The sequence below is a fragment of the Globicephala melas genome, chromosome 2, assembly GCF_963455315.2.
Source record: "Globicephala melas chromosome 2, mGloMel1.2, whole genome shotgun sequence".
Lineage (NCBI taxonomy): Eukaryota > Metazoa > Chordata > Mammalia > Artiodactyla > Delphinidae > Globicephala > Globicephala melas.
Genome location: NC_083315.2, coordinates 75061769 through 75086623, shown reverse-complemented (window position 1 = coordinate 75086623; position 24855 = coordinate 75061769). Strand labels below are relative to the sequence as shown.

The 24855-nt window shown below is 40.7% G+C and overlaps 1 protein-coding gene and 1 non-coding gene across 2 annotated transcripts in view; both read left to right on the top strand.

Moving 5' to 3' along the window:
• Positions 1 to 6199: 6199 nt before the first annotated feature.
• Positions 6200 to 6306, top strand: LOC115864875 (U6 spliceosomal RNA). Its single transcript, XR_004044172.1, has one exon. It is a non-coding gene; the product is annotated as a U6 spliceosomal RNA (small nuclear RNA).
• A 1681-nt stretch (positions 6307 to 7987) lies between these two features.
• LIPC (lipase C, hepatic type) overlaps positions 7988 to 24855 on the top strand; it is a 173896-nt gene continuing 157028 nt past the window's right edge. The window contains exons 1-2 of the mRNA XM_060293564.2: positions 7988 to 8257; positions 24548 to 24644. The gene's annotated coding sequence lies outside the window, so the exon portion shown is untranslated. The remainder of the gene's footprint in view (positions 8258 to 24547; positions 24645 to 24855) is intronic.

Sequence of the window (24855 nt, the reverse complement as noted above, 5' to 3'; positions counted from 1 at the left end):
GCTGGGGTCTCCCTTGATAGATGAGGAGACTGAGGCCCAAGGGGTTCCTGGATCCCAGGAAGAGTAAGAGATAGAGTGGTCCTCTTCTGACTCTGGTGCCCATTCTTCATTCTCAAGCCCACTGCTTCATTCTCAAGCCCACTGCTTCCAAACCATGGTTTTGCTCCTCAAGATCAACATCTACTTCTTTGCCTCTCTTCATCTTGGCTGCACAATCGTGTCATTGACACCCCGCACACACCCCTATCCTGTTTCATCAGTGCTACGCCATCTACGTCTTGGTACTTAAATACTATGTTCAACTTCACTGTTATTTGTTAAGCCATCCAGACTTCAGTGTCTCCAGTCTTCTGAAGACACTTCTGAATCTTCTCTCTTGCCTTATTCCAATATAATTCCTTTTGGGGAGCAACTGAAATAAGTATTTCTCAGATTTCGGCCTGTCTGCCCTCAGTCATGTTTCTGCGTGTTTCATATCCAGTGTAGCATAGAGCACAGCAACACCAAAACCAGGGTGAGCTGACTGTCACAGAATCAGTGACAAGCCACAGTCCCAGGAGTCCATCCGGGAGAGGCCAAGAGTCAATGAGATCCACAAGTGGATGCATGAAATATGAAACATGGATTAGGACTTGGGAAAGTGGCTGATGTTACAGGGGGCAAGCCTAAAGGAAACAAATAAGTTCCTTGTTTGTCTGGCATAGGGAAGCTTTTAAAGTGGCAGGTGTTACTGTCTCCTTTTGCTCCACAATATCTTAAAGGCACCACCTGTCACCTGGCAGATGACTGATTCAGCAGCCTGGGAGTTCACAGGGGGCCAGCTTGCCTTGGACACAGCCCTACTGACTGGAGCCAAAGTATCTCACACAACAGTGATAGGTTAAAGCCAACAGATGTCTTCACACCCTAAATCATAGAGAAAGTCAAGAAGGGAGAGGAATAATTGACAGTATCCCTGATCAAAACAGACACCTCGTCACAGCATATTTAGTGGAAAATCCATAGAAAACAAAAGCTGAATTCCCTATCCAGGCTGCAGTACCTAACACATCACTGCCAAGAAGAAAGCATTTAGTGAAACCCTCTTTTAAGTTTTGTCTGGAGTAGGCACTATATGGAGCAATGAGTCAGACAGCAGTGCAACCCCCAAGCTCACAGTGCAATGCAAACAACCCTGATGTAGACAAACAGGCACAGCACATCCACCCAACAAATATTTATTGAGCACACATATTATGTACCAGGCACCAAGTGTGGCTTTGATATTATAACAGAGCTTCCTTTTAAAGTTTCCAATACAAGTTCACATACACAATCAAATCTGATCCTCATAAAACCAAGTGAACCAAGTGACACAGGTGTTGTTATCCTCACTTTGAAAAGTAAACTTAGGTTCACCAAGATTAGATGAATGGTCCAAGTCCATATGACTAGTACCACATAAAGTTTCTTGCATTGGGGAAGAATCTCAGGGAATATTTTTCCTTCATGCCCCTGGATACCTATGGACCCTTTCCTACCTGTGCCAAAAGCCTGCTCCCCAACCTCTACACTCACTCTACCTCAGATGTCTCTGCACTCTGCCTACCACACTTTTTAGAGTAGGAAGCACATGTAAGGGTATGTTCAGCTTCAAGCCACAGAAAACCCGACTGTGAGTGACTTAAGAGAATTATCTTACAAGAGATCTGAAAGTACACAATTCCAGAGTTGGCACCTTAGCTCAAAATTGTCACAAAAGAAAAACAAAATTGCATTGAAAGAACCAAGATCTTTCCTTCTTTCCACTCCACCATCCTTAGGCTACTCACCTCACGGCTACAAAATGGCTGCTACAGCTCTATCCTCATGTTCTCACATGACTATACCCAAAGGCAGATCCAGGTCACATGACCACCCAGCAGCAAGGGCGGGAGGAAGGCAAGAATCTGGTATTTGTGACTTTCATGGGGGAAGTAGGGAGGTGTGGGCACCAAGGCAAAAGCTGGGAGTGGCTATTGGATAACTAATCACCAGCCTCTGCCACAGGTAACTTGCTGATTCCTGATTAGGGTCAGAGCTGCAAATTAATTCCTCCCCAGCAGAAATATAAATTTCTTGACACTATAAGTTGCTTTATTAGTTCTCTATTGCTGCATTGTAAATAACCACGGGCTAAGCTTAAGACAATACCCATTTATTTTCTAACAGCTCTATAGGTCAGAAGTCCAGGAAGTCTTGAGTGAGTTCTCTGATTAGGGACTTACAAAGCTAAAATCGAGGTGTTACCTGGGCTGAGCTCTCATCTGGAGTTCTGGGGAAGAATTCACTTCCAACGCATTCAGATTGCTGGCAGAATTCAGTTCCTTGTAGCTGTAGGACTGTCTCCATGGCCTTGCTGGCTGTCCACCAGGGATCACTCTCAACTCCAAAGACGGCCCTCCATCCTTATACGTGACCCCCTCCATCTTCAACACCAGTAATGGTGCACTGAATCCTTCTCATATCAATACTTCCAATCTCTCCAACTTTTCCTTCTACCAGCAGCTGAAGAAAATTCTGTGCTTTTAAAGGGCTCCTGAATGAGATTAGGCCCACCTAGGTAATCTGCCTTTGGCCATGATCACAGGAGTAACACCAGAGGGTGAAGATCATGGGAGCCATCTCAAAACTCTACCTACCTTAGCCACCATTAAAAAAACAAAAGCAGGATTTACTCTTGGAGTTTGGGATAGGGTCACCCTTCCCTGAATCACGATAAGGGCAGGAGGACTCCCAATCAAAACTGGGGCTCTGCAGGCAAAAAACTAAAGAAGAGAATGGCTGCTGGGTGGGCAACCAAGAGTGACTGATTTGATTAACTGTTTTTCTGTGTAAATGAGATACTAACCCTAAGATAGTTACACAGTGGAATACCATCTAGCTGGTGCAATTTTTTTTTTTTTTTTTTTTTTTTAATGAGAACATGGTGTGTAAGAACCACTGACCAGGACAGGGATTCCTGCTTCATTTAACTTCCCCACCCCTCCAACCCTTACAACCCCTCCCCCACCCGCTCCTCAGCCAGCACTGTGTCCCGAACACGGACTCATGAAGAATGCTGACCCACAGGGAGTTTGATAGAGTTTCTTATGATGAAAGTATTTACTGTGGCTAGATTTCTTATGGCTGTTTTTAACTGGTTTGTTTCTATCTGTTAGGCAAAAGGGAAAGACAAGGGTTTATGGAAAGAGGAGGCCCATCTCTCAGAGTTCACACAGAGCAGGTCCTAACACTGCCCATGGTGTTTGTAAGGAGTCTTTGTAAGGAGTCTTTGAAGGCCTTTCCATGTCTTTCTAAAGAGAAATCACCTGCCCTCTTCTCTGCAGAGGTGCCTCATTACAAGCTCTTTCAATGCATTGTTTTCTGTTTCACTGCCTTAAATCCAGCTCGGGCTGCTTATGGTTTTTATTTCAATTTGTTTTCTGTTTTATGACATCTATTTGGATTTAAATTTTTTTTCCTCCACCAAAAAGTCTAAAATACCGAGTCAGATGTCTCCGAGGAGCTTATGTACGTTTGCACAAGCACTTGGAGATCCTTAAGAACTGCAGATTATCAACCAGGAACAGCTCAATGCCTTTCAGAATGCTTTACTTTCACAAAGGCTTGTGTTTACCTTTTAAGTGCTTTCAAGTCCGTTCTCTCGAAGTACCTTGCCTTACCAGGAGCCCTGCTTTTTGTTCTTGTTGCCTTCTTCATTCAGAAGAACCATCAATCAGTTTCTGAAACAAGGAAGCTTCTGTGCAGAATTCAAAAGACACCACATCACAGCTGGTGGCAAGAGAGTGCAATGGGCATTGTTGTTTGTACACAGGCCTTCATCTCTGTGAGAAGTACCCCTGTTTGAAATGAATGAGGCAGACAAGAATGGTGGCTTCAAAAGCAACTATCCTCCTCTGGGCTTTTCTTGTTGAAAGTTCTGCACAGCACTGTCACTAGAAAGTAAAGAGAATAAAAGGCAAATCTGCAGCAGGCTACAGGTTTCCTATACAAGAGACTCACACCTGGCCTCAGCCAGGCTGTGTGTCTGGATATTTCCCTTTACTATGTAGATTTGGGTTTGCAAGGTTAATGTGAAAGAGGCTGTTTATTTTTTCCCAGTGATTCTGCATAAAAATTACATAAACTTCCCTTACCAAGAGCCTAGCCCAGAAATATGACAGGCTCCTCTCTTTCCTGGTGCCTCTTAAGGGTGTCATTTCTGGTAGGAGTAGAGCATCCATCACTAGTGTTGCCATGGTTATGGCTTCCAGACCAGGGGATTGGCTGATCCTTGGCCCAGCTCTTCCACCTAGCTATCATAAACTCCACAGCAGGAGGTTTCCTTATTCCCTGATTCATTTTGTATTTGGCTGGAATATTGGAGAGCACATAGTTTCCATGGTACTTCATGACTCTTCTGTAGGTTCTTAGCGACCCTAAGGTTGATTAGGACATAAAGTCTTGGGCTAGTGGAAAACTTAAAACAGTGTGCAGGGCTTACAGCAGAGATGAAAAAGAAATAAAAGGAATCCAAATCGGAAGAGAAGAAATAAAACTGTCACTGTGTGCAGATGACATGATACTATACATAGAGAATCCTAAAGATACTACCAGAAAACTACTAGAGCTGATCAATGAATTTGGTTAAGTAGCAGGATACAAAATTAATGCACAGAAATTTCTTGCATTCCTATACACTAATGATGAAAAATCTGAAAGAGAAATTAAGGAAAAACTCCCATTTACCATTGCATCAAAAAGAATAAAATACCTAGGATTTTGTCTCCTACTAAAGGAGACGAAAGACCTGTATGCAGAAAACTATAAGACACTGATGAAAGAAATTAAAGATGATACAAATAGATGGAGACATATACCATGTTCTTGGATTGGAAGAATCAACATTGTGGAAATAACTCTACTACCCAAAGCAATTTACAGATTCAGTGCAATCCCTATCAAACTACCACTGGCATTTTTCACAGAACTAGATCAAAAAATTTCACAATTTGTATGGAAACACAAAAGACCTCAAATAGCCAAAGCAATCTTGAGAAAGAAAAACAGAGCTGGAGGAATCAGGCTCCTGGACTTCAGACTATACTACAAAGCTACAGTAATCAAGACAGTATGGTACTGGCACAAAAAGAGAAATAAAGATCAATGGAACAGGATAGAAAGCCCAGAGATAAGTCCACGCACATATGGTCACCTTATCTTTGATAAAGGAGGCAAGAATATACAATGGAGAAAAGACAGCCTCTTCAATAAGTGGTGCTGGGAAAACTGCACAGCTACAGGTAAAAGAATGAAATTAGAACACTCCCTAACACCATACACAAAAATAAACTCAAAATGGATTAAAGACCTAAATGTAAGGCCAGACACTATAAAATTCTTAGAGGAAAACACAGGCAGAACACTCCATGTCATAAATCACAGCAAGATCCTTTTTGACCCACCTCCTAGAGAAAGGGAAATAAAAACAAAAATAAACAAATGGGACCTAATGAAACTTAAAAGCTTTTGCACAGTAAAGGAAACCATAAACAAGATGAAAAGACAACCCTCAGAATGGGAGAAAATATTTGCAAATGAAGCAACTGACAAAGGATTAATCTCCAAAATATACAAGCAGCTCATGCAGCTCAATATCAAAAAAAAACAAACAACCCAATCCAGAAATGGGCAGAAGACCTAAATAGACATTTCTCCAAAGAAGATATACAGATTGCCAACAAACACATGAAAGGATGCTCAACATCACTAATCATTAGAGAAACGTAAATCAGAACTACAGTGAGGTTATCACCTCACACCAGTCAGAATGACCATCATCAAAAAATCTACAAACAATAAATGCTGGAGAGGGTGTGGAGAAAAGGGAACCCTCTTGCACTGTTGGTGGGAATGTAAATTGATACAGTCACTATGGAGAAATCTTGCATTGTTTGTATCTTTTAAAAGTGCCTTAAATTCTTTGGGAGCAAGGCTAAATATAAAGGAAGTATAAATATATTCTCTAGAAATCCATTGGATTTTTTGCTTTTAGGATGGGAGAAAAAAAGTACAAAGGTTTTTCTGGCCAGGAAGGGAAAATTGCATAATGCAAAGCACCTAGAACATATTCTGTGTAAGAAACAAATGGAATAATTTAAATGTATATTTTCTGTTGAAGAAAAAATATATGTACATGGTGTTCGATTCAACAGCATACATATTAAAATTGTAACGATACAGAGAAGATTAGCATGGCCCCTGCTCAAGGATGACATGCAAATTTGTGAAGCATCCCACATTTTTAGATGTTGGTCAAAGCGTACAAAACTCCCCACTAAAGGATAAATAAGGTCTAGGGATCTAATGCACAGCATGGTGACTATAATCAACAATACTGTGTAATATATTGAAAGTTTTTAAGAAAGTAGATCTTAAATATTATCACCACACAAGTAAAAAATATATAACATAACTATGTCAAGGGATGGAGATGTTAACTAACCTTATTGTGGTCATCGTTTTGCAATGTATACGTGTCTCTAATCATCACATTGTATACCTTAAACATACATATATCAATAATAATTCAATGAAGCTGGAGGGGGGGAATTGCCTCAACTACAGAGGGAAAAAATATATATACATATATTTGATTGGATTCAAGAAAACTGGAATTTCTAGTACAATTGGAGGATAAGACAATTACACTCCTAAACTCAGGGAGTCCCCTGGATAATTAGAAGCCTGCCCCAGAGAATCACACACACAAGAAATTTGGGCAGTCCCTTCAAAAGCCTGGGGTGGGCCATGGGGACACGCCATACCATCGGGGAGGTGCTTAGTGGGTTCTGAGAACCCCAGTTTCTTGCACACAATTAAAGCTTTACAGGCAGTTCCCTGGTGGTTTAGTGGTTAGGATTCGGGCTTTCACTGCCATGTCCCGGGTTCAATCCCTCGTCAGGGAACTGAGATCCTGCAAGACATGTGGTGTGGCCAAAAAATAAATAAATAAATAAAAGCTTTACAAGCATCTGCTGAACAAATGGAAAAGATAAAAAAAAAAAATCAAACCATTATGCCTGTGTGCTAACTAAGTTCACAGATAATCTTCAAATTAACCCAAGTGGAAATGATTTAGCAGCCTCAGAAAAGTAGATGCTATAAAAGGCTTTAGTCCCTTTAATCCTCTCAACAACTCTTTGAGGTAGATGTTTTTATCTCCACTTTTTTCAAATGAGGTTATGGAAGGTTAAGTAATATGTGCAAGGCCACATAACTAGTAAGTGAAAGACCCAGGATTTCAGCCCCCAGCTGCCTGATTCTAAAAACAGACTATTCCCTCTACTCCGATTTTTCCCAAGCTTTTCTCACGTTAAGAACACAAATCTGATGCCCCATCCCAGATGCACTGAATCAGAATCTCCAGGGAGAGACTTGGAAACATAATGTTTAACAAGAGATGAAATTATTATTATCAGAGAAGTTTAAGAAAACTGCTCTATTGCATGAGGTGGGAAATGAACCCATATCTCCCTCTGACTGATCAAAGAGAAGCCATCAGAAGCTCCTGCAACTAAAAATAAATCAAGTTATTCTGGAGTTTATCAGATTATAATATTATAGGATATTTATTCCTCAATATGGTAATACAGCATTGTCTGATTTAAGGTTATCTGGATCCAAAAATACCAAGACCATTTTGGAAAGTTAAAAATGGGCTGTAGTTTAAACCTCAGACTTTCTTAGCTATCCTCTCTGTCCCTCTTTGGTCCTTGGGAGCAAAAGTGAGTAAGAATTCAGTTTCAATTCCTAGCAGCTGTAACTGATGCAGAGGTTCCAGTTGTGCAGGGGCTGGAGGACGGCTAGGAGAACCACAGGCTGAGAATCAGTCCTCATGCCTGGGTGCCCACCAGATGGCTTTCATTGGATGTAGTACAAGTTACACAATCCAGGAAGTAGAAAACCCACCATTGTTTCGTTTGTTTTCCTTAGTTTCAGTTTTTCCCCCCCCGATGAGAAGAGCCAGGCCAGCTAAGCCTGCATCTTCAATACCCATTATGGGAGCAAATAACTTATTTGTACAACCTAAACGCTTGCTTAATTAAATGGAAAGCAAGGCAGTGATTTCTGACAGGGCTGAACTTAAGTCAAGTTGTAAAACTCCACAGTGCAGCCAGAAGCAGCGACGGACAGTTGAACTGAAACCTGGGAACACTTCAGGGGCCCTGGACCACTGCTTCTCAGCCATTTTATTGTAAGTTATTCCCATTATCTCAGAGAAAAGTTTGAGACATCGTTAGAGAAAAGGATGAAGCTGATTACCCCCATTTTGAACATAGATCTTTGTTTTAAGAACTTGCTTTATATGATATTGCCAAGAAACTTGCTTTGAATGATATTTTCAAGTTTCAAAGCAAGGCATGATGTCTATAATAGCAGATAATGACAACTACCTTCTACATATAATAATTTAATATGCTTTAATATACTTCTATTCCTGAGCGTTCTTGATCTTATTTACTCTTCACAACAACTCTGTGAAGTTGGTACTCTTATTAACATAATTTTACAGATAAGGAAACTGGCAGCCTCCTAACAGAATCATTAAGTAACTAGCAAAAAGTCCACAGAAATCTTGTTGATTGAAAGCACAAATCATACATCTAAGTACTAACAATGGTTGTCTCTAGGCTCTGAAATTTGGGGTGATTATTGTTATTTTGTGTTATTTTTCTACTCTGAATATATAGTAAGTTCATAATAAAACAATAGTAAATATGAAAATAAATATGAACTTCTTTAGATCATGGTACAAGAAGAAAATAAATACTAATATACTGAGTGCCCTATCTGTAGTAGTTTCTGTAAACATTCAGATATTTCAGCTGTTGCCACTGTCATCTTCAGTATGGTAAATTCTAGAATACTCTCAATTTCTCGCTCACCCTCTCTCTCTATATATATAAAATATATATTATATACAATAAATAAAATTTAAATATAAATTAATTATAAATTTAAATATAGATTATATAAATTTATTTCTATTTGTTATACATAATTTATAGTATATATAGTATACATACTCTAACTATAGTATATATATAAAACAATATTGTGATAACTGACAATTTGAATATGGACTATGGAATTAGAAAATTGTATAGTATCAATATGAAATTTTCCAATGTTCTTAACTGTTAAATTTCCTAAGTTTTATAAGAGAAAATGTCTCTCCCAGGAAATATACATTGAAGTATTTAGGTATGTATGTACATCTGCAACTTATTCTCAAATGGTTCAAAAAAAAATTCATATATGGAGAATGAATTATAAAGCAATCAGAGAACAATAGAAACAAACAAATGGTGAATCTGGCTAAAGGTGAATCTAGTTTTTAACATTTCTGCAAGTTTAAAATTAAATACAAACAAAAATTTACGATAAAAACAAATGGCTGACAACTTCTAACAACAGCAACAAAAATTCTCCTAAGCAACAGGGTCAAGCAGAATATTAAGGACATGATAATAATTTCTGAAATATTATAAAATTGAAAATACCACCTATTAAAAATGACGGGGGTATGAACAAATCAAGACTCAGAGGCAAAGATATAGATCTATGTGCTCTTATTTTAGAAATAAGAAATAAGTGAACTAAGCACTTGATTTAAAATCTTATGAAGAGTGTCAACATAAGAGAAAACAAAGAAAAGAATAAAGATGAAGGATAGAAATAAGCTAGAAAATAGAAAATTGGTAGCAATAATAAATTTAAATGCTCATTCTCTGAAAATAGTAATAAGATAGATTAAAACCCTTGTAAAAATAATAAATAAAAGGTATTAATCAACAAACTTAAAAAGAAGACTGGTGATTTAACAACTGATATAAAGGATTTTAAAATATAAATTATTGGGCTTCCCTGGTGGTGCAGTGGTTGAGTGTCCGCCTGACAATGCAGGGGACACGGGTTTGTGCCCCGGTCTGGGAAGATCCCACATGCCGTGGAGCGGCTAGGCCCGTAAGCCATGGCCGCTGAGCCTGCAGGTCCGGAGCCTGTGCTCCGCAACGGGAGAGGCCACAACAATGAGAGCCCCACATACCGCAAAAAAATATATATATATATAAATATGTTTATAAATTATTGCAATGCACAATTTATTATAATCAATTTGAAATGTTTAGTCAAATGGGCAATATAAAATTGGCAACACAAGATACAAAAACATGAAAATAATGATGGAGAAGGAAATTGAGAAAGTTATTAAAGAAATACCTCATCCACCAAAAAAAAGTATGACCTAAACAAATACACTGAATAATATTTCTATGAATTCAACAAACAGATTTTCCCATACTATGCAGTCAGTTCCAAATCACAGAGAAACAAGACCTGATACTCAATTCATTCTAAGAGATAATTATCATCCTCATCCACAGATCTGTAAAACATACCACACACGTACACACACGCATAAACACATAGGCTTAGTACGGTAAACATGCACAAGTACCAATTCCAATACAACTGGTTTGAAAAAGTTAGAAGCAGACTCAGGCACATAGCAGATTTTCCAAAAATAGTTGTTGGATAAGTGAATAAATAAATACATGGGAATACACATAAATGAAGAAACTAATGCAGTCAATTAGCAGCATCTACTAAGGGCATGCAAGGTAGGAATGGCTTGTGCATATCATCTATCTGCTAACTTTTACCAATCACTTCACCATGTCAGACCCAATGAACATAGGCAGAAAAATCATTTTTAACTGAACTTAGAGAATGCAGCTGTAACAAGAGCGCATGGTGACCAATAAAGGTAAATTCTAGGAATGTGAAAGATTATGGCAAATCGCAGAATCCCTTTTATAAAAGAATTGCTTCTTTTTTTGGTGAGATTTAAAAGAAAAATTGAAGAAATGAAGACACAAAGGATTGGAGGGTGACAGAATACACTATCCCAAAATATGCCACTTTGGCAGAAGGATTATTTTGAGTTACAGGCACTTGAAAAACATCAGATATGAGAAGGGCATTCTTATCTCTCCTTTTCCTCCTAAAACAGGAGATAAAAATTCCCATATGGAAGATGCCTTCCCAGTAACAGAAGAAACAAAACATTTTCCAATGGGGAATCAAAGCCAAGAGAATTCTTTACCAACAGACCCTGTTAAAATAATTTTTATCTTCCTTTAACCTCTCTTCATAATTTAGTTACTTTTCCACAGTTGCCTCTCTTTGTTCAACCCAGCATAAAAGATTGTAAGTTTCACCATTTCTTTGGGTCTTTTGAGGGCTTCCATGTCATGTAACACTTAGATAAATTTGTATGCTTTTCTCTTGTTAGTCTGTCTTGTATCAGTTTAATTCTCAGACCCTGCTAAAAAACCCTAAGAGTATAAAGGTAAAATTTTACCTCCCTTACAGGATGTTCCTGAAGGAAAAGACTGATGAATCTGACTACATGAAAATTTTAAATTCTGTTCAACAAAAGACATCATAAGAAATGTGAAAAGACAATGCAAACTGGGAGAAGATATTTTTCTTACTGAAAAACACTTATGAACTAATAAAAAGGTGGGCAAAAGATACGAGCAAGCAGTGGATAGCAGAGGAAATCTGAATGACCAACAGCACATATAAAAATATGTTCAACCTTACCAGTAATCAGAAAGATGAAAATTAAATCAATGAGATACCATTTTACATCCATCAGACTGGTGAGAATGAAATAAGCCAGCACTGTCAAGTGCTGGTGATGATGTGGAAAAATTGGAGAAACATTCACATTTTGTTGATGATGTATTCATTGGTATAACCATTTTGAAGAATAAACCATCAACATCTAGCAACACTGAAGAGATACATATCTCACAAGCCAGGAATTTCACTTCTAGGGGTAAACTCTAGAAGTTCACTTGTGGAAGATGGAAGTGTGTTGCAACATTGTTTTTAATAGCAAAAAACAAACACACAAAAAATAAACCACACAAATATCCAACAACAGAATGAAAAAATTGTGATATACTCATACAATGGGGCCATTTATAGCAGTTTTATCAACAGAAGTAATCTCAAAAATATAATGTTGAATGAAAAAACAAATTGCAGATAGATGAGTATAATAATTTATACAAAATATGCTATATATTTATAGCTACATACCTATGTTGCAAACATAAACAAAGATGAAACTCACAGGCACCAACTCAGGATGGAGTTGCCTCTGAGGAGGAGAAAATGAAATTAGGTTAGGGTAGAGGAACAGAGGTATACAGGTATATTTCTTAACAAAAATAGGAAGCATATACAGCAAAATATTAGGATTTGGTGGATCTGTGTAGCAAGGTGATATTCACAAATATTCATTAAGCTGTGTACTTGAAATTACTAAAGTGTTTAACGAGCACCTCAATTTTAAAATACATAAAAATATATAAACTACTGTATAAAATACATAAACATCATTAGCAGGTAATTCAGAAAGAAAGAAAATATCCAATAAAAATGGAGGTGATGGCAAATTCAACTTTAACTCACTAGTAAAAAAAATTAAAACATACACATACCATTTTGGCTTATCAATTGAGCATGAAATTTCAAAAATGTTAATAGCTAATATTAACAAGGGGGAAGGGTTGGCACACCCATTCACTGTTGATGAGGACTTAAGATGATATACATTTACTTAACATAGCAGTATATAAGAAAAGGTAAAAAAAAATGTACATATATTTATAATTTTACCTCAGCAATTCCACTTTAAGAAATTTAAGCAAAGGAAGTGATCAGAAATGGGGACCAAGATTTATGCTTAAGTATGTTTATACCAGCGCTGTTAATAACAGTGATATCTTAGATACATGAGAGTTAATAAAAAACAGTAGGGAATGAAGCCAATTATGGCACATCTATAGAATACAATGCACCACAGCTGTTTCAAACAATATTTTAAAAGAATATTTAATGCCACTGAAATATGTCATTAATATGTTGTTAAGACAGGTTATTAAAGAGTTTGTAAAGTATGTTAGCAGGTATTTTTTGAAAAACAAATATATAAACAGGAAACAATTTAGAGGTATCTATACAAAAATGTCAACAGTGGTTATCTCTGGATGGTGAAATTATGGATCTTTTTTGCCGTGTTTTTGATTTTATAATAGAGAAAGTTATTAAAAATAAAACATTCACCAAAATAAGCTTTGTTTGATTAAAGATTTAAATATAAAATCTAATTATGGAAGAACTTGCAGAAAATTGAAAAAAAAGGGTTATCACCTGTCTGGGGGAATTTTAACTTTATCAGCTTTGAGGCTATTTAAACGATTGCACTATAAAAATCAGCATTACAAAAGATATTTTTTTAAGAGGGAAAATATTTTTATCAAACATTACAAGGAATTAAGATCTATCAAAAATAGCTAATTCAAATTTGTAAGATAAATGTCAAGATTTCCAAAGATAAACAGGTAAAAGACGGGACCATTCCCATAAGGGAAATACAGTTAGTAGACAAACAGTGGGTAAATGTTAATGCTCACCAGAAATCAAAGCAACGTAAGTGAAAGCAGTCTGAAAATGACGATTTACATATTCTAAAAGAAACAAAACAAAACAAAAAGGTTGAATGCTAATATTCAATGATGGTGAAGTTGCCCAGAAATTGACTCATACATTCATTTATAGCAGTATTGTTCCCACCCTTCAACCAGAAATGTTACTGATACCGACCACAGTTCTTGGCCTTCCCCAATCCATAGAAATTGATTAGAGGCCAGACAAGAAATTCAGGCAAGTCTTTACTGGGGCTCCTGCTGTAGCAGGAGGGAGCAAAAACAAGTAATAGGTTCCCTTGCTTGCTCCCTGAGGGGGTGGGGGGCAAGCTGGTTCCTTATATGGGGTGAGGGTAGGGGTGTATCCAGGGGTCGGACTGGAGGGATGGCTTAGATGTTTTGCCCAGGCTCTGGTGGTGTTGAGTGCAGGGGGCATGTGTAGTACCCTGCTTTTGCCCCTGGCTCTTCAGAAGTGGCAGTTGGGTTGTCTGGTCTTTTTGTATCTTTTGTCCAGAATTTGCCCCAACTGTGCATGCACAGAGTTATTTTTAGTCCGTTATAGTTTCTTTGCATTCTGTTGCTCGAGGAGAGGTGTGTCCAGGTGCAAGCACTGCAGCACTTGCAGCAAAGGGTCCCAGCTCCCAGCCTGTCTCATTATCATTAAGAACTTGTTCTTGAGAAATAATTTGGCAAAAGCAGAAAAGTGCCTCCTCACTTGCCCAACTTGCAAGTGTTGAAACTCCCAGGGCTCAGCCCTTTGACACCTTCTCTTTAATATCCACATGCATTGTTTGGAGGATCTCACTTGTGTACCGAGGCCTCTCTCCTCCTGGGTCTCCAGGGAGAAAGCAAAACCAAGCAGCAATTTTCCTGGGGGGAGGGGGGAGGTTGAAGGCAGTTCAAAGGCTCTGAACTCAGTTTGGGGGCAGTAGGCAGCAAAGACAGGAAGGCAGCAAAGAGAGTCAGAGAGACACCTAAAGCAAGCTTCATCGTAATATTAATTCCTTACCACGTTAATAACTAAAATTCCCAGGCTTTATCCACTTGCGAGTAAGGGTGAGGTCCCCAGGAATTCCCTCACTGCAATAGCCCTCAGCTCTCCTGCTTCCCACTAGATCTCAGCTGCCCTTGACCCCTACTTCCTAAGTCTGCAGGTATTATTTTTGTGAGGTAGCCCATTCATATTTTGGTTTCCTTGCTGAAGCCCATGTAGGGGAGCCAAAATTTGCCACCCCAAAAGGTCTCTTTGACAGGCAGATTATTTTGAGATGAAAATAATTAAAGCCCAAAAGACTCAGGAAGAAACTGTGACCTTCTCCCTAACTACCTAAAAGAATTTAGACAGAGGGCCTGTTTCCAGAACAGAGCTATCACCAGAGATCTCTGCAAAGAATATGGGGTTAGTGTGGTAGGAAAAACACAGCAGGGCCTAGAGATCAGAGTCCACTCTGTGTCCCATTGTTTCTGTGTGGTCCAGCAAATGACTGTTTGACAAACATTTGCTTTTCCATCTTCACGGGAATTGCGTTCCTCTCCTTTTAAGTCCCAAACCACTACCCCCAACATCCTCTTGTGTCTTTAGCTGAAGATGGTATTTAAGGGGAGGGCTTTGGCCATTTTGGCAAGTTACTCAGTTTTCCTGGGTCTCTCCCATGTTATTAAACTTTTGTTTACTTTTTCTCCTGTTAATCTGTCTCCTGTCGATTTAACTCTTAGACCAGTCAGAAGAACATAGAATGGTAGAGGAAAATTTCTTCCTCCCCGACACCTATAAACCACTTAAGGTGGGCACTTTAGCACTCCCTCTATGCCTTCTAGGAGAGCCTTGACCAGCTAGGAGCCAGACCTTTCCCTCTGCTGGTGGCTGGCAGCTGCCTTGGGCCCCTGTGGCGACGAGGGGTGTCCTGCTCTTAGGTCAGGAAGCAGAACTGCTTGGGCCCCCAAGTCTCCTGAAATCTCTGTGTTCCACAAACACACTCACCCACTTGACATCCCAGCCTGGGGTCTCTCCTTCATGTGGGTTCTTTTATTGCTTCAGAATGTTTGGTTATTTACCATTCTTCATTCTCATGGCCTTGTGAGGTTGGAATCACAGGTTTCATTATCCCCATTGTAGAAGCGTCACAACAGTGTAGAACTGGACTCAAACTCAGCTCTTCTACTCTACGGTCTCTCTCCATGGCACCAAGTATGGCCAAAAGTAGGTATTGCTACACATATTGACATCCTATCACTTTCTTCATTGTTTACACATTGCCTGTGAAAAATGGAAAAGGGAAGTTACTTTTCTATCAAGAGCTAAAACAAGCAGTTTTGCTCCAGAGATGATATGATAGCAGAAAAAAAGAATGCCCAGAGGCGAAGAGCCCTGTGTAAATCTGACTGTGTTCTCCCAGCCCCAAAATCCCAATTACACACCGTTGACCGCTGAGATCTAATCGTCGCTGTTTCCTGAGGCATCAAAATGATGGTTCTTTCTCCCAGGATTCCACCGCCCGCCCCCGCCCCCGCTCAGCCTGACAGTCAGATTACGTGATCGTGATCGGAGGGGAACTGTGGAGTGAAAAACAGCTCTCTCCAGGGTATCACTCCAGTTACCATACATTTAAAGGAAGCCTAGACACAGCAATATTTTTGTTCTCCTTTCCCTGAACTTTGCCTAGAGATAAAAGCTCCTTCCCCATCCTGGTTCACTCAGAGCAAAGCACTTACTCAGATGCCTTCTTCCCTGCAAAACTCAGGCTGCTAAGGAAAGGGGAGGGTGCCTGTGGGCCTCACCTGAATAATCTGGCACTTTCTCAAGGTGGGAGAACTGAAATTGGGGCTGATGGCGCTGGGCCTTTCCAGCTGGGCCCCAACAAGCGTTCTCCTGCCAGGTGTCATTTGAGCCAGGAACGAGACCGACTTTGGTTCAGAAGCAAAGGAAAGCTTTATCTTTCCGTCACAAAACGGAGAGGTGAGCATTCGCTCCGTAGAGTCGGCACTCTCCCGGACAGGCCGTGAGGTGGACTGCTTTCTAGAGATCTCCTCAGTACGGAGGGGATGAAGCTACCAGGGGCGGGCCCTGGGCGCGCTGCTCACGTTCCCGGCGCAGCGTCTCTGCGCACGGCCCGCCCCCACCGCCATCTTGAATTGCAGTGGCGCGTGCAGCGCTTCTGCGCACGCTCCGGAGCTGAGGTGCCGGCCATAGCCATTTCACACCAAGAATTCGGGTCTGAAGGGCCGGGTACAAAGCCTGTGCGCGCGACCACCTCTGAGCAAATGCAACTAGACCAAGCATAAAGGAAAAGGAAAAAAAAAAAAAAAAGGTTAGACTTTATCACCCAGATTCTATTTCTATTTCCCGGGAATTGTTAATGGGCTTCGCTGGTGACAATGGGGTCAAATCCACACAGGTATCCTGACCCAGAGACCTCCAGGAATTCCTCCTCGCGTTTGAAAATATTCACCCCCTCCACCCAACCCAAAGGAAAAAAACTTCCCAAAGGCAGGTTTGCACTACCTGCCGTGGGCAGACCTTTGTGGTCAGTTCTTTCCTGGCCTGCTGCAGACTCTCTGGCCCTTGGTTGTGACCCCTAGGGTCTAAGGAGTCAGACGGGGATAGACTCACCAGTGACTTCCCAGTCCTGACTCCCGAGAGTGACCTCTCCAGGCGGCGGGTCCTGTCCCTAGCACCCCTGGAAGGACCCCTCTGTGGGCCTTTCCCACTCTAGAGCCTGCTTTCTCTGGCCATTAACCTGAGAAAAGGAGCCACATTTTTCAATTTAAATTCAGGGTTAGCTGTTCTAAAACTGATGATGGGAAGTATTCAGAAAACAAATATGTTTTGGAGAGTGCTTTATTTTTTTAATACAAAGGAATGCATAACAACTTAGGGAGTCAATTTCAAAATCAAGACCAGGAAGCATAGACCCTATCTATATTATTTTTTCAAAAACACTATAAATCTGTTATTATAGTCAGTTAAATGGGTAGAAAAGGAGAAGGGAGGGAACATGTATGTATAGGAGAAATAAAAAGCATGATGAAAGACTGTAATCAGTAAAAATAAGGATAGCAGGCACTGTGCTAAGCACCCTTCACGGATTATTCTCATTCTTCCCCCAAATCCTATGAAGTTAATAATAGTACTGTCCCTCTTTTAGAGTAGGGAAACTGAGGCCCAAAGATTTTAAATAATTTGCTTGCTAATGGGTCTAAAAACAGAGAAGCCAGCAAGGAAATACAAATTCTCTGCTATCATAAAGCCTCCACTCAAGAAACAAATATCAAGAGACAGTCTTTTCCTCCAAAAGAAATAGTTATATATAACCTGTTATCTTAAAATTCTACAGCTAAATAATTCCTTTATCATTTCTTAACAACAGGAATGACAAGGGAAATTTTGTGCTTCAATAGAAAACTATGCACTGCCCACACCCAGCACACCCTTCCTAGGTTATCTGATTCTAGAGGCATTTTACAACTGTGTACATTGTAGAGAACTAACACAAGTGCAAAATGCAGGTTCTGTGCTATCCTGTAGAAGTTTGATTGACTTCCCCGGAAGCTAAATGTGCTTCCACTTGCCCATTCATTTCAACATCCCTTTATCCATATAAATTTGTGGAGGTTTTATCTTCTCCTTTGAACTAGTTATAACACCCTGAACAGCTTCCTCATTAATGAGTTAAATACTTAACCATATGTTCAGTTTTATATCTGAATGAGAGTCATGATTTTACCTTTTTTTAAAAAAATTATGTCTTAACAGAATTATCAAAGCATGTCAGAGTATCTCGTTGTTGCATTCTGGAGGACCCTTAGGCATGACCTAACCCAAATGGTTTCAAGAGTAACTGGATGACTATTGATGGTGTATAAATTAGGTCTTTTGTAGCAGTCTCACCCTGACAATTTCCTATCAAGCACACTGTTCTGTCCATGCCAAAGCTTCCTGGGCAAAGGTTCCAGTCCCCTCATCTTGGCTGGTCTTTTTTACTGTTGATTGGGGACAATTAATCTTTGTATAAATTATATATTTCAACCATAATGTCTCCATTACATCTGTCTTCTGCTATGTTTCATGGGCTGTTTCAAGCTATCTCCATTAAATAGCTGAGAAACGGCTTGAGAACATTTGTTTTTCAAATAATAATAATAGGGGCTTCCCTGTTGGCACAGTGGTTAAGAATCTGCCTGCCAATGCAGGGGACAGGGGGGTTCGATCCCTGGTCCGGGAAAATCCCACATGCCACGGAGCAACTAATCCCGTGTGCCACAACTACTGAGCCTGTGCTCTAGAGCCCGTGCTCCGCAACAAGAGAAGCCACTGCAATGAGAAGCCCGCACACCGCAACAAAGAGTAGCCCCGCTTGCCACAACTAGAGAAAGCCTGCATGCAGCAACAAAGACCCGATGCAGCCATAAATAAATAAATAAATAAATTTATTAAATAAATAAATAAAATTTTAAAAAATAAAATAACAATAATAAACACATGCTCTATGTCTATCTGCAGTGCACGAGCACAATTCCCTTTTTCTTTTTTTTTTTTTTTGCGGTACGCGGGCCTCTCACTGTTGTGGCCTCTGTCGTGCGGAGCACGGGCTCCGGACGTGCAGGCTTAGCGGCCATGGCTCACGGGCCCAGCCGCTCCGCGGCATGTGGGATCTTCCTGGACCGGGGCACGAACCCATGTCCCCTGGATCAGCAGGTGGACTCTCAACCACTACGCCACCAGGGAAGCCCACAAAATCATTTTTTTAAATCTTAGATACATGAAGAGCTCATAGCCAATTCCTACAACCTTGGCAAAACTACCTTTTGTTGTGTGTGCTTTGGAGTAAGACAAACATAATTTCAGATTTCATTCCACCACTTACTAGAGTGTGGATTTGGGCAACTCAGTAACTCCCTAAGCCTCAGTTTTCCTCTTTGTATAAAGGGAATAATCATACATGCATCATTATAGGGTTGTTCCTGAGGTTTCAGTGAGATCTCATAGAGTCTGGTATCTTTGGGAGTTGGCACCTGAACTGTTAACCCCTGACTTCTAGGCCTGCCTAGGAATTGATGACTAATCATGACAGTAAGATACCCTGTGGAAACGTGATGAGTCACTGGCAGCACTTGAAGCATATCTCTGGGAACTGTTCCTGATTTCTTGTAGCCAAGGACTTCATTTGCTGAGCTCAGAAAGCTTTTGTGAAATGACTGTGTGACATGGAGCAAACACCAGCTGCTGTAGAGAGTCTTTGGCCACTTCGATCTAAGTGATGCCCCAGTCCTGCCTGATACTGGGAATAAGGACAGTGCCTCTGGCTATCCCATTGTCAGAAGCACTGGGACCCAGAGAAAGAGAGCTGCCGTGCTAATGGCTCACCTTCCCAAACTGTGCCCTTAGTTTACTGCAATCAGCCAATTCAGTTCATAGCTTGGTTGGTCTCCCTTGGGAGCCCAGCATGAGCACCCCTCATCAAGCCCCACCAACACCCGAAGCAGCTATAGGATGCTGGCACAGAGTCTACTATGCCCACGCTCTTACCCACAGAGGAGAAAACCCTTGTCAAACTTGAAGGAGCCAGCAATGGTCTGTGTCTGTCTAGCTGTTCAAAACCAACTTAAATCTTTACTTCTTTTTGCTTCCAAGCATAATGCAAACAGAGGAAAAAGCTTTTCCATTCTACTGGAACTACTAAACTCATAAAATGCATTATTGGTTCCGGAGTATCTAGTCACAAAAAAGATAGCTCTGGTTTTGTTTGTTTGTTCTTTCATTGTTCCACAAACCGGCAGCTGTAATTCTGATGGGGAGAATAAAAGGGCCAGCACAGATCAGGAAACATAAAAATAAGTGTAAAAGGAGTTCTCATCTCTTTGCTCCCTAGCTCTTCACTTTAGACTCTGGGAATGAGAGAGTATCAGAGTTTACAGGGACCCAGAAGTCCGTAGATCCAATCTACATAGATTAGACATGTGGCCTCAGACAAGGAATCTCAGAGTCTCAGTTTTCTCACTTGTAAAATGGAGGAACTAATTTTTGTCTCATTTGTTACAAAAATCAAATGAGCTCTGATTGTGCCAAGCACATTCCATGTAATAACATTTCATCCTCACACTTCCATTTTACAGATGAGAAAACTGAGGCAAAGAGCGGTTACATTATTTACACAAGGTCACACAACTAGTCAGAGGCAGACCCCACGCAGAGGTTAATCTGAAAAGGTTAATCGATTCAGGCATGATGATCTTGGATGAATAAATACCTGCTTGAAATGCTTGAAACATTCTTTCAAATAATCTAAAACATCATCTGCAATCTTGTGTTCACCTTTTATTTGTTTACTTGTCTTAAAAAACAGATAAGGAAACAGATAAGGAAAAGGTTAGACTCCAGGCCAACCCCTTTTCAAATAAGGACATGTTCCAAGCCAGCTCAAAGAAGTGTCCCTACTTGTTTTTGTTGCCAAAAACGCGGCCTCTGTGCACCAGTGCTGAATCGAATCTCGGAGACAGAGTTTTGGGTAAAGTAGAAAAGAATAACTTCATTGCTTTGGCAAGCAAAGGTGGACACAGCAGGCTCCTGCCCTTGAAAACTGTGTGTCCCCCACCCCGGAGGTTTTGGTGAGGAGTTTTATAGCGATAGTTCAAGTGCGAGGTTGCTGATAAATTAGGGTGTGTGAGGGGCCTGCACTCCTTTAATCTGGTCTCAGATAATCTCTTGATGAACTTCTCTGGTTCCTTTAATCTGGCCTCTCAGGTGGTCTTCTCTGGAATGAAGAATGGGAGGCGGGGGTTAGTTCTATAAAGAACTTAAAGATATTGTTATGTGTATCCTTGAGGCAGAACCATGACCTGCCCCCAAGGCTGCACTATTGTTTCTTGACTGCTCCTCCCTTGTCTCCGCATCCCCTCCCTTCCCTGATTAGCAACTGTTAGAATCTGCCCTTTGCAACTCAGGGAAGGTCATGGAAGCTGGAGTCTGTTCCCTACAAACAAGGAATGGGGGACACAGAAAGGCTTTCATGTCCAGGAGCCCCACAGGGTCCTGCTCAGTTTCATTCCCACGTAGTACAAGAATGTCCACACAGATCGATCTGTGCCCCATTAAAGCTTGGTCATTTTCCTGGTGGCAGTCTGGCCCCAAGCAGGTGTAGGAGAGGGTAGTCATTTTCCAATGACGTGATCCTACAAACTTTATAAATTTCATCTTGGAAGTGGAATAAGAATGAGGAAAGAAAGCTCAGTGCAGGCCTGAGGAAAGCCAGGGATTGACGGCATATGGTTTAGAAAACTGACCCTGGATTCAGGTGGCCTTGATTTCCTCTCCCTCAGCCTTTTACTGATAAAATATGGTTTTGTTCTAGTTCTTAATCTCTTAAATCTCAACTGTAAAATGAGGGAAATAATAGTACCAATCCAAAACGTACTGTTTCAATTATTCTTTCCTCGGAATTCTGCCAAGAGGCTACAATTCTCAGGTATCCCCAGTTTCTGATGATGAAAGCAAGAAAATCTGATTTGGAATATAAAGCCCTGTGTCTCCCATCATCAGAGATTTTCACCTTGATCCCACGCCTTCTCCCTCCTCTTGCTGTCTTTATCTATGTAAAATATTTTTTCTTCCGATTAACTTTCTTATCGCCATTACACTAAAAGGAAAGGTTACGTTCAGGTCATTAAAGTCCAGCCTCTTGAAATCTCTATTTCTTCAAGAAGCTCTTCAAATGAAAAGGAAGCAAGTACAGGGCAATTTTTAGGGATCTAGCTGTAAGACCATTATTATTTTAGATTGAGGATTGCAGACAAGAGAAAGCACTGGGCCCTACCACTGTGCACAATGCTGCTAACTCGCTGGAGGCTTCAGGCTCCGTGGGATCAGGCCATGGGAAATGAAGTGTCCTCCATCACCTGCTGGGCTTTCTGGGGTGTGGAAATGACTAAAGATCCCACTGATGGATCTACTGATTCCAATGTATTGATAGGATCAACTACCTTATAATCAGGTCCCAAAGGCCTGGGGGCCATTGCATCCCTCTAAGGCAGAGCCTTCACACATTTTTAATGAAGCACTTTTGTCAGTTTGAAAAAAATTTTGAGTGCCCCTCCAAAATACATGGACATTTACCTGTTTATAAAGTATATAGCACTAATACATAGTACTGTATACAAGTGATACAGTATAAATATATTATAAGCATTATATATACACAAAATTTTCAAAGGTGATATCTTCATTGGTTTGGGAGGCTATAATAGAATACCATAGACTGGGTGGCTTACAAACAACAGAAATTTATTTCTCACGGTTCTGGAGGCTGGGAAGTCCAAGATCAAGGCACCAGCAGATTTGGTGTCTGATGAAGACCTCACAGATGGCCATATTCTCATTGTAACGTCACATGGAGGAAGGGGCTAGGGAACTGTCTGGGGTTCATTTCATATGGACACTGATCCCATTCATGAGGCCTCTGCCATCATGATCTCATCACCTACCAAATGCCCTATCCATTTACCATCACCCTGGGGGCTAGGTTTCATATACTAATTTGTGGGGGACACAAACATTCAGCCGAGAGCAGGTGACACAAGAAAAATCAGAAAGATCTATTATTTTCTTCTTGTGCCCCAACAGATGTCTCAAGCACCACTCTGAGGATATGGTTCTCAAACTTTGGGTGACCAAGAATAATCTGAAGAGTTTGTTTAAAATTAAGGTTGTCCAGGCTCCAGCCCTGGAAGTTCTCATTCACTTGGTCATGGGAAGAGCCTATAATTCTTTTCCTGAACTCTCAGGCTGACTCTGATTCCAACCCTCAATCAGATTTTGGAACCACTGATCCAGACCCTTCTGTTTTCCTCCCCTTTTAATTTTCCACTAAATTTTAATCCTGTGATCGTGCTGTTATCTACCTCCTGGACCCCCTACATGAATTAAAAACAATAAAAATGGTAAGAATAGCTGCCATTTATTATTTCCTGCTTGGCAGGATTGCTAAGGACTTACCTCTTTACATTATCTCCTTTAATCTCATCAGGTAGATATACTTAGTCCCACTACACAGATGGAAAAATCTAAAGCTCAGAACACTAATGACTTGCCCCAGGTCACCCAGTTAGGAAGTGATAGGCCAGGGACCTTAACTTAGATCTGTCTGATTCCAAAGCCTGGACTCTTGACCACTAAGCATACTGCCTCAAAATAAGTCACTGTAATTTACTGAACTTCTACCATGAACCAGGCACTTGGCTGGGCACTTCACATATAAATCCGTAATACTAATGATATACCTGTGTTTGTAGAAGTGTGAATCTCAGTCCGCAAATTCTGATGTGGAAGAAATACCTTTATTTTCTGTAACCCACCTGAGTTATGACTCCAAACTCCTATTATTTAGGCCCTCCTAGATTCTTTCTTACCCCGCCCCACCCACACTTCTGGATCTGACACAATACCCAGAAATGGGGTTAGGGGTAAGCACCTGATCATCTGACATCAGTCCACATAGGTGACCACTAAGGGGCCACTCCTCCCCATCTTCATGACCTCTTGGCACCGGAGGCTTACTGCTACTCACACCGCATGGCAGGCACAGGGACATCTTTTGTCCCCCTGCTGACACACTCACAGCCATTTTTTCTTTGGGTTCTTACCACTTTCTGGAAACAAGGGACTGTCCCCTCTGCCCTCATAGGCAAATCTCCCTCTCTCCCCACCCACTTAGAAAGCCCAAGACACTCTCTTTCTAGTGCTGGGATGGTAGGGGTACTCTTTCTCCCTTCACATCCCTTTGAAACATTTTTAGCCTTTTACTTGCCATTGTTGGTTAGAATTCACTTACTCTAGGTCCTAAGTTTCAGGAAGACAAAAGGTTTATAGTCTTCTCTCTACTTTACTCTTCTTAAGTGGAAGGGAGAGGGTGAGGGAAGAGGTTGGGAGAAATATATTGTTGATACCTCAAAGTATTATCCCCCGCCTATGTTCTCTTATTTTACAGGTGAGGAGATGGAACTCATTAAGGTTAAGTAACATTTTGCCAGCTAGTTGATAATAGACCCAGGATCCCAGAGGCACTTGGATTCACTGGTTTCTTGGTGAGTTAATCTGTAGAGTGAGGCCGGGGGTGGAGTTGGTACCTGGCAGTACCCAAAGGATAAGAGATGAGGTGGGCCCAGGGGAGAGGAGCCAGGTAGATAGTCAGCTGGTTTTAGGTTCCAACTTTCTGGGAAATAAGAAGTAAAGTGGAACCTTCAGATCCTGCTTAACTATGCAGGTAGGATGGAGCCAGCCAAGAAGCCAGCACAG